We start from the raw sequence: 14546 nt of genomic DNA on the forward strand, positions 1-14546 counted from the left end.
GGAAGAAAGCAAGTTTGGCCGAGACTTGTCATCCGAGTGTTAGATTTTTTAAACAAAATAATAAAAAGATTTGAAAAGTCAAAGATGCTTTTTCTTTTTGTTTAAAAAAATTTGGAGGGAAGATTCAAATTATGTTTTCCTCTCTTGTTTTAAAGCAAAAGACTTTTGCATATGTGGGGACTTGAACCCAAGACCTTGGTGAGTGTGCTTGTGGTGTGTTTTCAAAACCAAAACCGTTTTTGTCTTTTAATGGTAATTAAGAGAGAAACGTTTATGTCTTTTAATGGTAATTAAGAGAGAAACGTTTTTGTCTTTTAATGGTGATTAAAAGAGAAACGTTTTTGTCTTTTAATGGTAATTAAGAGATAAACGTTTTTTGTCTTTTAATGGTGATTAAAAGATAAACGTTTTTTGTCTTTTAATGGTGATTAAAAGAGAAACGTTTTTGTCTTTTAATGGTGATTAATTATCCTCCAACGGTCATATTCTCATCTATAAAAAGAAGAGAACAGCACCATTGAAAATATAGTTTTTTACAGAAAAAACATCAAAGTTTCTGCTTGTCTTCTTCCTTTCCTCCGTTCTGATCTGAGCACAGTTCTACGGTGATTCTGGGTGGACCAGTCAGCGAGTGCACGTGGACTGGAGCTAACTTTGGCTGTTTTATCTTGGAGCATCGGTTCGCGGATCCCGGTTTGCACCGGTAGGGGGCGGATACGATTCTTAAGGAAAGTGACCAGTGGCACGACTCAGCCTTCTTCTTCTCGATCTGTTTTACAGAAACGTTTTCTACAAAAGCTAAGTACTGATTTATTTACATTTCTAATTTCTGGATTCAATCAAGCCATATATCAGACCCTACTGGACAACATCTAATTTGTCCAACAATCTTAAGAATCGTATTTTTCAAATCTGATCATATGGCTTCTGATAATCCGAACCCAACTTCTGTTGATACCATCTCTGTTGAGAATTCCAATCCAACGGTTGTTCGCACCTCTGTTGTGAACAGAATTCTCAACATCATTCCAGATTTTTCCAAGATCGAACGCCTTACTAGATTGAACTATAAAAGATGGAAACAACAGATCTTGTTTGCTCTACAACAAATTGGTGCCGCTTTTGTTCTTACACAATCAAAACCATATGAAGATTTTGCTGATTTTGAAAACTGGAATAATGCTGATTATATTTGCAAAAACCCATCTCTTATTTGGTTTGGCAAATTAAAAGGTTGAGTACCTTATGACTCAATATTGTTATTAGCACCTAAACTAGTAGATTATATTTGTTTGGCTTTGATGATGGATTTTCTTATTGTATCTTTATACAATTGCCTCAACATGTTAAATTTCTGTTTTAAGAAATTTTATTGGTTTGTTGATAAAAGAAAAGGGAATTCATGGTTGATCATCATATGGGCTTGATATTTGGACCGTTTGTGGTGGCTCATAAAATCAGTTGCCTATGTTTTGATATCAACACCCATTTATCTAGTTAAATGTTTTGACACTCATTTATTTTGGTAATGGTACATAGTTAAAAAAAAATGATGCTTGTCAAGTGTTTGCTAAAATGCCTTTAAGAGATAAGCATGTCTTGTTGAATGCTTGTAAATGAATCTAATGGCAATATAAGTGATTTATTTTCAATGAGAAAAAATCTGCATTGCTTGAATGGGAATGCTATATAGTTCATATACTATCAAAGTTTAAAGTTCTTGTTCTTGTTAAGGAACTTGATGTATTGGAAATGATGTTTTATATGTACTATGGCATGGGAACTCTAAGAGCCAAATTGGGTTTGGCATTACCCTAACTAGTTTATTCCATCTAAAGAAGAATTGATGAAATTCATCAATATAATGCATGTTAAAATGTCATTCTAATTTTCTGTATTTTTTTTGAAAAATAAGTAGATTTTGCATATTGGAACAAAATTTGAACAATATATGCATTATGTGCCTATTATATACATATTCTGCAGGTTGTAGAAAGTAAGAATACTTATATAAAGATTGGATAATTGAATGTAATTGCGTATGAGTATCGTATGGACCTGACTCTAAATTCTTGAATGGGAGGCTAACCATAATTTTTGGAGTATAGCGGCTTAAAATGTAAATGCCATGTACTCACTTATGGTTTGTTGCTCGAAAGGTACATGTGTACATCAAATTGGGATGGGTAGTACCTGGTAACTCAGAATTAAGAGGTAATTGTTCAAATTGTGGGGGCCCTGTTGTTCAAGAAGGCTAGGTTGTGCTAATGGATCTCTAATTGAGAGAATCAAGGTATACCAGTGGGTACTTATTCACCCTTGGTGGTGGTGCGATTTCTTGGAAATCGGTTAAACAACTTGTAGTACAAGTTCTACTATGGAAGCGGAATTTATAGCCTTAGCCCTAGCAGGAGCTGAAGCCGAATGGCTCAGGAATTTTATGGCAGATGTGCCTTTATGGCCAAGGCTAGTTCCCTCGGTGTTTCTATATAGTGACTGCCAAAAAATGCTATAGCCCAGGCAAAAAATAAGACCTATAATGGCAAAAGAAGGCATATTCGCCTAAGGCATAATTTGGTAAAGCAATACTTGAGTGAGGGAACAATAGCACTCGACTTTGTAAGGTCGGAGAGGAATCTGGCAGATCCTCTGACAAAACCACAGATAAACAAGGTGGTTTATGAGACATCGCAAGGAATGGGGTTAAAGCTCGTGGCATGAATCATTAGTGATGGACACCCAACCAATGTGAAAGGAGATCCCTGGAATTTGGTTCAATGGGTACTAACAAGTCACCGGATGGTTTGTTAACACTATCACCCCCTACTCCTAGATGCAAAATGATGAAAGATAGTGTTCACTGCAAATGAGAGAGGATGAGTTATAGACTCTTAATCAGATCATAACCTGTATTGGGTGGTATGTTACTTGCAGTGCATACTTGATGACTGACCTAAGTGAATGTGGAGGTAAGGCCGCTTCCTATGAGAATTTAACGAGTATTTCTCTAGAACATTCATGAGAACCAAGAGGGGAACAAGGCCAAAATATTCCAAAACTGTGAATGAATCACCAAGGAATCGAATGTAGAGTGTGGATAACAGGTTAGTCAGTTACACCCACGAGGAAAGATTGAAGGAGTCTAACTCTACCCGTACTCGGTAACGTAATCTGTTTATCCTAAATATCGGTTGAAGTCCAAAAGACACCGGTATGAATCCACTCTATTTTCTAATGTGCTCAGATACTTCCGTTTTCAATTTTCAACTGTAATTTGAATCTTATGGGAGATTGTTAGAATTTTTAAACAAAATAATAAAAAGATTTGAAAAGTCAAAGATGCTTTTTCTTTTTGTTTAAAAAAATTTGGAGGGAAGATTCAAATTATGTTTTCCTCTCTTGTTTTAAAGCAAAAGACTTTTGCATATATGGGGACTTGAACCCAAGACCTTGGTGAGTGTGCTTGTGGTGTGTTTTCAAAACCAAAACCATTTTTGTCTTTTAATGGTAATTAAGAGAGAAACGTTTATGTCTTTTAATGGTAATTAAGAGAGAAACGTTTTTGTCTTTTAATGGTAATTAAGAGAGAAACGTTTTTTGTCTTTTAATGGTGATTAAAAGATAAACGTTTTTTGTCTTTTAATGGTGATTAAAAGAGAAACGTTTTTGTCTTTAATGGTGATTAATTATCCTCCAACGGTCATATTCTCATCTATAAAAAGAAGAGAACAGCACCATTGAAAATAAAGTTTTTTACAGAAAAAACATCAAAGTTTCTGCTTGTCTTCTTCCTTTCCTCCGTTCTGATCTGAGCACAGTTCTACGGTGATTCTGGGTGGATCAGTCAGCGAGTGCACGTGGACTGGAGCCAACTTTGGCTGTTTTATCTTGGAGCATCGGTTCGCGGATCCCGGTTTGCACCGGTATGGGGCAGATACGATTCTTAAGGAAAGTGACCAGTGGCACGACTCAGCCTTCTTCTTCTCGATCTGTTTTACAGAAACGTTTTCTACAAAAGCTAAGTACTGATTTATTTACATTTCTAATTTCTGGATTCAATCAAGCCATATATCAGACCTTACTGGACAACATATAATTTGTCCAACAGCAACATTCAGATACGTCAAGACCGAATGGGGTTGGGGCCAGGTCATGTCCCCATTTTCTTCGTTCAAATTATCAATCATGCACCTAAATCACTCACTATTTATGGTGTTCATATCAACTGCGGGGCATTTGCTTCAGTGAAAATGATTGATCCAAAAATTTTCAGGCGACTCTGTCCAGGCAATTGTTTGTTGAAGAACGGGGATCCATTAAAACCTAATGAGGTTATTTCATTCTATTATGCAAATAGTAAACCTTATAACCTTGTTACTTCCCATGTTCGTTGTAAGCCAGGGAAGCTCACTTGATATCTCTTGCATGAGATTATTTTGTTTGGTATCGAGATTATGGTTTCCTGGTTCAATTTATGTAGAATTTTATCCGGCAATAAAGGACTTTTCAGCTATTATATATAATTTTTATAGAATAAAAGTTCCTCATTAATATATATATATATATATATATATATATATATATATATATATAGCGCGTTCTTGTACCTAATGGAAATCTATCCAGATCCTACTAGCTGTTTGGATGTTAGGAATTTTTTTTGGAATTTTTTCTATGAGAAATGCCTTTACCAAATTAACATTGGAACACTCATTTTCCATGCAAGTTTTTTTTTTGCAAAAATCAAACTTTTTCAAGAAAAGCTGTAAACTTACTAGACCCTTGAATTTATTTTCTATGGAATATTTTTTCATAGAAAATATTGTTATGTTAGGAATAGATTTTCCTATTTAGATGTTTGCCTTATTCATGTTATTGCTATCTTATATTAGCTTTCCTTATTTCCTGTTTTCTATTCTGCTGATTTCTATTTTCATATTTTGTTTTCCCTAATTTCTATATAATGTAGATGCCGTATGGCTTTTGAGGAAGGAATAATCAAATTAAGTGCAATTTGCATCTTGGAGGTCGAGTTTCCTCGGATTAACTCATTGGAGGCTTGAGTTTCCTCGAATTAACTCCTTATTTTCCCTTTCCCCGTCATCTTCTTCCCTAATTTCTCTTCTGATAGAACGGTGTTCTATCAACTTGGTATCAGAGCACTTCCTGGTGGATGCCTCTGACGCGCCTTCAAAAGAACAAGCTCGGTATCAGAGATTTGAAGGCTTATTCCATGGCTGCCGAGAACAAGAATGGTTCTTCATCAGACGAACAAGCCTTGGAAGCGAAGTTGAAAGCTGAAATCATAAAAGAACTCAATGCGGTTTATCAGGCACGATTCAACAACATTGAGACACAGTTACAAAAGATCACAGATCTTCTTCTCCAAATCCGTCCATCACCTGAGCCAACCATTACCCATGACAATTCGGGTGCAGGGCTTAGATCTGTCAACACACTGGATCGACGGGACGAGGATCGTGTTCGTCAGGAATGTGGCTCCGGCGTTGAACGAGAGCAATATTGTCCCCGTATGAAGATAGACTTCCCACGATGGGATGGTAGTGATCCAGAGCGATGAGTGACACGAGCGGAACGTTTTTTCCGATTCTATCAAACTCCCATCGACCAACGGGTTACCATCGCCTCCATTAATTTAGAAGGTGATGCCATCCAATGGTTCAAGTGGTTTGAGGGGATCTATCACGGATCGCCAAACTGGAGAAAGTATGTAGATGGATTGTCAGTACGTTTTGGCCCCTCCCAGTATGAGAACGATCACGTCGAGTTAGCTGAGATACGACAAAGTACGACAGTCTTAGAGTATCAAAGCTGTTTCGAACGACTCGCCAATCTTGCACAAGATTGGTTAGAACCTCAATTAGTGGGAACATTTATTGAAGGACTTCGTCGGAAAATTCGGCGGGAAGTCAAGATGTATCGTTCTCGCACGATGACGGCAGCTATCTCTTATGCGCGATTGCAGGAGGAAAGACTACATGAAGATAGTCGACGTTCATATGATGGCTTTACTGGCCGACCCCCTGATCTTCTTCGAGAATGTCCCATAAAATTCATGGGTCGTAACATGCATGTGAAGCGATTGACGGAAGAAGAACTCAAGGACCGAATGACTAAGGGGCTATGTTGGCACTGTGATGAGAAAATGGCATAAGGGTCATCGTTAAGAACAAAAACGGTTGTTGATGATTGAGCTAGCTAGTTATTCCGACGACGATGATGAGGACAATCAACCTTGAGGACAAGGTTGAAATTAAGGGCGGGGGAATGTTAGGAATAGATTTTCCTATTTAGATGTTTTCCTCATTTATGTTATTGCTATCTTATATTAGCTTTCCTTATTTCCTGTTTTCTATTCTGTTGATTTTTATTTCCATATTTTGCTTTCCCAAATTTTATATAATGTAGATGCCGTATGGCTTTTGAGGAAGGAATAATCAAATTAAGTGCAGTTTGCATCTTGGAGGTCGAGTTTCCTCGAATTAACTCATTTGAGGCCTGAGTTTCCTCAAATTAACTCATTATTTTCTCTTTCCCCGTCATCTTCTTCCCTAATTTCTCTTATGATAGAACGGTGTTCTATCAGAAACAATCCCTTTTGGATTAGAAGAATTTTTTAGGGAAAGTTTTGAAAGGAAAAATATTATCAAAATTTTCTAATTTATTTACATACTAAAAAAGATAGCTTGAACCGACCCTATTAATTTTTTTTACTTAGGGGGGAAAAGGAAGTTGTAAAAGACGTTTTCCAATGTTTTATCTCACACCCAAACAGAAAAATGTTCAACAACGGATTAATGACAATCTTTGGAAGCGATTATGTATCACTCCAATGAATCTCATTAATTTGTCAAAAAAGAAGGAGAAATTTGAGAGACAGGCTTCCTTATTTTTGGAAGAATCCCGGAATATAGTGACTGCCGAACATGCCAAGGGTTATTTTTGCAATAAGCAAGAACTGTGAGTTTCTAAATGAAGGATTTAGTTACTATTTCTATCAATAGCCTTCCTTATATGGGTCTCTTCCCTTATTTATTAAGACACACGAACTTGTGCTTGTTATTTTGTTTTTCGAAAGATTTGGGCTGAAAACTGTAGGAAGAAAGGCTCGGCTCCTCTTCTATCTCACCCTTAATCCATCACATATGTCTTCGGCCAGGCTTTTTGTCCTTTTCGCGGTTGTTCTCATGGGTTTCGAAGCTGCTGGTAAATCTCTCTCTCTCTCTCTCTCTCTCTCTCTCTCTCTCTCTCTCTCTCTCTCTCATAATTTACTTATACATATGATATAAAATGGGAAATGATAGTATGATACCAAGCACAACCATTCTTTAATAATTGCACAAACGCAGCTTGTCTTTTTAATTGGTTTGTCAGAGCTTTTTGGGAACTGTAATAACCCTTGACGACTCCTTCAATATTGAATGACAACTTGGGTTAGTGCAATTATAAAAACATAGTTATTGGATGACAAGATGGGTTAGTGCAATTATAAAAACATAGTTTTGATCAAGGTTTTAAATTTCGACCGAAATCTGAAATTTCGGGTTTCGGCGGAGACCCTTGACGACTCCTCCGAAACCGAAATTTAAAACCTAGGTTGTGATTTCGTTCCCCTGTAGAATTCTAGCTATATACAGAGATTTTATATGCTGTAAGCCCATATAGTCTAAGATTTTTTCAAAATGTTGTACGGCTTAGGCCATATGATGATCCAAACCATCAATTTGATAGGCCACAATGTAAATAGGGTGTGCCCCGCAAATCATTTCCAAAGGATGATCCCATCCCTCCGATCTATAAAGGTTTCCATAATATGTAGTTCCAATATAGATCGGAGGGCCACCCCTTGTAGCGTAAAATGAGTAGTCATAAATACACTAGAGGAGGGTGGCCGAGGTAAGAAGAGGGAGAATATATCACTTCCCTTAAATATTAGTGGTGCAACTCATGCTGATTTTTGGGAATTCAGGTTGAGCTTTTACCTTAAAATTGGGTCATGTTCAAGTTGATTCCAAATCATTTTTTAGCAAAAGCTCATCCCAACCCGACAATAGTTGCACCTCTAAAAAATTTGTTTGAGTTATTTAACCGATAAATAAGAAGTCGATGGGATTGAGCCTCTAGCTTAATTAATCGAGGCTTTGTTCTTCAATCTGTAGGTTCGGAGTTTCAATTCCAGCTTACCTACCAATAAATAAATAAATCAGAACTCGAGAATTTGAATATTGTGGTTGTGTTTTCACTTTTCATATCGGGACGTGTTGTTGGCGAGTCAACTAGCTTTACCATCGAGTTGAGTTGAGTAGACTCGCTAAGTTTTTGGTATTATAGTTCTAATTAACCAGATTAGCTAGCATGGCATTACAGCTGGGAACCAAGGAAGTTGGGCCGCAACTTGTCATCCGAGCAATATTCAGATACATCAAGACCAAGTAGGGCTCGCGTACAATCATGTCCCCATGTTCTTGGTTCAAATTCTTAATAATCCACCTAAACCAGTCACCCTTTATGATGTTCATATCAACTGCGGGGAATTTGCTTCAATGACATTGATCAATCCAAATATTTTCAGGCGACTCCAACCGGGCGATTGTTTGTTGAAGAACGGGGAACCATTGAAACCTAACGAGGTTATTTCCTTCTATTATACAAATAGTAGACCTTATAAACTAGTTACTTCCCACGTTCGTTGTAAATAAGCATGGGAAGCCCATTTGATATCTCGTTCAGGCTTGACATTATTTTGTTTAGATTCGAAATTATGGATCCCTGATTCAATTTATAAAGTATTTTACCCAGCGAAGTGTTATTATGTAAGAATTTTATGGAATGATAGTTCTCAATATATCATTCTTGTATATGATGAAAATCTATCCGGCAATAAAAGAGCCTACTGGCTGTTTGGCTGTAAGGATTTATTTTTTTTCTGGAATTTTTTAATTTTTATGAAAATAAATTTTCCAATGTTTGGTAAACGCATTTTCCATGGGAGTATTTTCCAAAATAAATAAAAAATAAATAGAAAAGTTGTAAACCATCTTAGACCCTGGAATTTTATTTTCCATGGAATATTATTTTCATAGAAAATATTGTTTTCTATAATTTTCTTTCCCCATATCCAAACAAACCCTTGGTTTGTAAGAATTTTTTGGAGAAGTTTTGAAAGAAAAATATTTCCAAAATGCGGTACTTTAGTTGCACACGATACATAGCTTAAACCAACCCTGTTCACTTTTTTACTTAGAGAGACATTCAATATATGATGATCCATCGGAAATGTTTTTCTTGCAATCTGCAAAAAGGACCTTAGATTATTTGAAATGGAATATTTAATCTTATTTATAGATGGGATCATAAGGTCTCCTTGGAATCCATTGACCACAACATTTCTAAAACTGTCATAGCCACAAGAAAACACCACATATTATGCATCATTAAAAAAGGAGAGTGATAAATCGACCCCCTTTGTCTCAGTCTCTCTCCTATCTCTCACTCTAACCCAGAGGTGAGAGAAAAAGACATAGGGGGTCGATTTAAGATATTTGGGGGTCGATTTATCACTTCCCTTAAAACAAGGGATTTTCTAGGGCATTTCACGGAAAGCCATTTCACAATAAGGACAGCCACCTCAGATGAACTAAATGAATAAGACAATCTGCTAAAATGTGAGCATGTGTGGATGTTCTCTCATGCAAATGTCAGCGGAGAAATGGCTTCCCGAGACCTAGCAAACCCCCTTTAGAAAATGTGATTGTATAACTAAGTTTTTATGAGGCCCAATACTTCAAATTGATAAGTTTTGGAGATTTGATTAATCTCAGTTGTCCTTCATTAACAACGATAGGTGCTTATATAAAGCACTTACAGATAACCATGGTAAGATAAAGATAAGAAGAAGATAATCCTAATCTAAACCAGTTTCCTTCTCTATTCTAAGTTCTAACTACCTTATTTCGCATCTAATACTTGTGATCCAATGTTCAGATCTGATAGATTTGATCTACTCTAGCATGCTCCCTCGAACGTATGTGGATTCGAAATCAACATGCGTTTGATACTACAATAAAACTCCTCATTTAAAAGTCCCAATCTGATCAACGATACTAAATATTGATAAATTGTATGCTGAGGATGTCGCCTGATATAAGTTGCCGGTATTGCTAAAGACGATGATTTATGCCTGTTGTCGGATGATTGAAGCTGATTGCCAAATATTATGCTGCTTGAAAGATGAGCCTCAGTATGCTTAATATATGAAACTCTAGCTTCGATGGGAGAGTTTTCATGGACCAATTTTAGATATCATCGGTATTAAACACTTATCTTTAAGGAAATGGATCACAATGAATCAAGTCTCAATGGGCAAATCATCACGGTTTTAGTTATCGATCCTCGTGGAATATAGAATTAGATGTCATGGGTCATCTTTTGATGTCAATCCTTATGGAATTTGAAGCTACTCTCCCAAGCATGCACCTCAAGGAATCGAGATTCCTCAACTGAGTAGAACTCCTTTTCAGGTATGCTCCTCAAAGAGGTACTGCAATTGAAATAGACAAAAAAAAAAAAAAAAAAAAAAGAAATTATGATTTGGAAGGAAGATAGATGTAGAAAGCAGATGAAAAGTTGGTAGGAGAGCAACAATTGGAGAATGGTGGCAACGACAAATATCAATGACATTAGGAACGACGCGTGATGAAACTAGTGAGAACCAAAGTTTGATGTTGTTTTCTTTTACGAGTGTAATTATCAAATTTTGCTTTTGGACAAAAGATGGGGGTGTATGGATCAAAAGAGTGGAATGCCAAATGCATGAATATAAAATTAAAAAAATGAGAATAGATGGGAGGTGCCACTATCAATATTAGGAACAGGATATTTCTTTCAAGAGTTTAGGTAGAGGTAACATTGTACTATTGGTTCTAAATAGTGGATATTTTGTGTTGCCTTGTCTGTGAAGTAACCCATTGTGGTGAACCAAGTATATTCTTGTCTTCTTGGGGTTGCTTGTGATTTGCTCCTTTTGTTGGTGGTTGTGGTTTGTTGGCAAATATTTTCTCCACCTTGTTGTGCAAGATCTTGGGTATTTCTGTGTGTTCGCCGGTGGCAGATTGGCGGGTGTTATTGGCGGTGGGTTTTTTGCCACAAAAATTGGATCATAGCTCAGGGTGTGGTAACCCCGGTTTGCCTCCGAGGGTGGAAATGCCCCTCGGGGAAGATCTCGGAAACCCCGATGTAGTATCTTGTGGTTCCAACGTTGCCACCGTGTGGAAGGGCGAGATTCTCCGTGTTACTTCCGCATGGAGGGGGAGATTACCGGGGTTACCACGCCCTGAGCTCTGATACCATTTGCAGGGAATTTAATCGGGTAGACCTCACCCCCTAAAAGCTAGATGTTAGAGGGATGATGCTCATTCCCCTATAACCCATCCCCATCCATTTCACTTATCGATGTGGGAGTATTTGCTTTTACGTGAAAAATGGATTTACAAATCCAAATTAAAGAGAATTTGTGACTCAAGGAGAAATCAAGCTAGAGCATTTCAACATGGTGGATCAAATCGCCCACATGTTTAAAAAACCAATTCAAAAGGAGGAGTTTTTCAAGTTACATGGCGTCCTCGACATATTTACAAAGCACTTTGAATTAAAGGGAAGTACTGAAAATAATTCAAAAGTATTAAATTTTTATCACTTCCTAGTTTTCTCCTAGCTAGGAATTTTCCTTGGTTGTAAAAAACGTTTTGCTCCTATGCTTTATAAATAAATTTCCTTCTTCCTCTATTTTGTTAAAAACATTTATTTCTTTTGTAATTTTCCTTGGTTGAAACCCAACACATCATTGGATGATTCTATACATTTTTAAGCATGGTGAAAAATACGTCCTAAAGATGTCTTTAAGCCATTGATTTAGCAATGTCACAATCTTGAGAGAGAGATTTGACATGGACCCATTGGGTGGCCTTGTGATGACCAATCAATTCAACGGTGCCAATTGCCGAGCACATATCCCATCTATGTATTGGAAGTGATTTTTGTTCATTACAGATGAGATCATCGACTTGCCATTTTATCTCAGTCCCAAACAGGAAAAAGATACTTAAAGTTATAGAGAGAAGAAGAGGAAGAAATAGAATTAGAAGTCCCTAATATGTTAGCCTTCGCTTTGATTTGGAATTTTATAGAGAGAGGGAGTATCCATGCAGGGTTATTTTTGGAATAAGCAAGAATAGGAGTCTCTAAATGAAGAATTGAAGTATTTAGTTACTATTTCTAATTTCTATCAATTGCCTTCCTTCTATAGGCCCCTTTATTTATTAAGACACAAAAGCTTGTAGGTTTTAGTTACTGATGGGGTGCAAAAATCCCAGCCTCTCACAGGCCGCCACCTGTCCTGGAGTAGGTGAACTCCAGCCTCTCACAGGCCGCCACCTGTCCTGGAGTAGGTGAACTCCAGCCTCTCACAGGCCGCCACCTGTCCAGGAGTAGGTGAACTCTAGCCTCTCACAGGCCGCCACCTGTCCAGGACACCTGTCCTGGACACCTCACCAGGTTATCCCCTATAAATAGGGGATCAAAGCTCAGACCAATGGGTAATGCGAAAAACCCTCTCCACCCAAACTCTTAGACTTCTCCCCTTCACCCCTGCTCATACTGACTTGAGTGTCGAAGGGCCTGTCCGGAGTAAAACCCGGGTTGGTCTTCTGACCTCACTTGCCTTGTGCAGAACTCAGCCCTCATAGCAGGACTCGCTTCTAGCCACTTCATTACTCGTTCACTCCAGTCCCCCAGGACTCAGCTCCTTTGGTTATCCAGCTCAGCTCTCGCGTCACTGCTGTACCTGTTACCGATTTTCGGTCTAACAGATTGGCGCCATCCGTGGGACCTCAGAACTAAAAGCCGTTCTCAAACATCTCATGAAAAATGGCAGGGCGCAAGAATCCGCGGGTGCCAGCTACACGGACTGACCAAGCCGTGCTGCCTCGCAGGACCCAAAGTGAACGAATCACCTCGCTGGTAGTGGCGGCCTCTGCAACAGCTGAGCAGAGCCCTGCTAGCTCAGAGCACCTGAACCCCCTCCCCACTCCGGAGCAAGTTCAAGCTCTATTTCAACAGATGACAGCTCTCGTCGGGCAGTACCAGCAACTGCTTCAGACACCTTCACAACCTCCCCCAGAGGCTCCGCGATCTGTCCAAGGAAGGCCAGATGTCCACAGGGGAGAGTCGTCGCGCCATGGTGAAGATCGAACTCACCACTCCACCAGACAAGTCCATCACCCCACAGCGGGGTATGCCCGAGCAGAACCTTACCGCCGTCAGAGGTCACGGTCCCGCTCCGCACCAAGGCCCCGAGCTCATGAAGACCGTGCTCCACCAGTAAAGTCCCGGTCTCGTCGAAGGAGTCCTGAGAGCCAGTCCGGCTCCGCGGTAAGCTGATCAATGGGAAGAATCAGGCCCGAGGAGCACAGAGCGGATCCGCTCCTACAGAGAATGGAGGAGATGGATCACCGGATAGAAGAGCTGGCGAAGGATCAGACCCGGCCCGCCTCCAGGGCGTTCTCAAGCAGAACGCCGTTCACTGATGATGTCCTGGGTGCTCCAGCACCCAGAGGGTTTAAAATGCCCGTTGTCCCGCAGTACGACGGGACCACTGACCCCGTCGACCATTTGGAGACATTCAGAACAATGATGCTCCTCCACGGCGCCTCTGACGGCTTCATTTGTAGAGCGTTTCCAACGACGCTAACTGGCGCGGCGAGAGACTAGTACTCCAGGATCAAACCAAACTCCATCAGTAATTTTGATGATTTTGGAGAGGATCTGGTACGCCACTTCATGAGCAGTCGCAGGCCGAAGAAAACGACAGCATCTCTGATGGCTTTGCGACAGGACGACAATGAGCCCCTGAAAGTGTTCGTCCGCCGCTTCAACAGGGAGGCACTTCAGGTGCCAAATTTAGATCCCTCAGCAGCTATGAATGCGTTCCTTGCGGGCGCCAGGTCTAACGACTTCCGTCGGGCTGTAGCGCGACAAAATCCGCACTCACTGGCGGATCTCATGGCCGGTGCAGAGGAGTACATAACGGTGGAGGAAACACTGGCCGCCCTCAATTCAAATCGGAGGATAACCTCTGAAGAGAAGAATCTCCCTAAGCAACGCAGAGAGGATAAACCTCCCCGGAGAGAGAAGTCTCCGCTTCCGCAAAAAAGAGGAGAGAACTTCACACCCCTCAACACTTCCAGAAAACATATATTGGCTGCCATCAGCGAAGAGGAATTCGTGAAGTGGCCTGCGAGAATGATCTCCAGGAAAAAGATACTTAAAGTTATAGAGAGAAGAAGAGGAAGAAATAGAATTACGAAGTCCCTAATATGTTAGCCTTCGCTTTGATTTGGAATTTTATAGAGAGAGGGAGTATCCATGCAGGGTTATTTTTGGAATAAGCAAGAATAGGAGTCTCTAAATGAAGAATTGAAGTATTTAGTTACTATTTCTAATTTCTATCAATTGCCTTCCTTCTATAG

Source organism: Tasmannia lanceolata, unplaced genomic scaffold (assembly GCF_043159265.1).
Source record: "Tasmannia lanceolata isolate RefF3 unplaced genomic scaffold, GAP_Taslan_0.1 ptg000003l, whole genome shotgun sequence".
Lineage (NCBI taxonomy): Eukaryota > Viridiplantae > Streptophyta > Magnoliopsida > Canellales > Winteraceae > Tasmannia > Tasmannia lanceolata.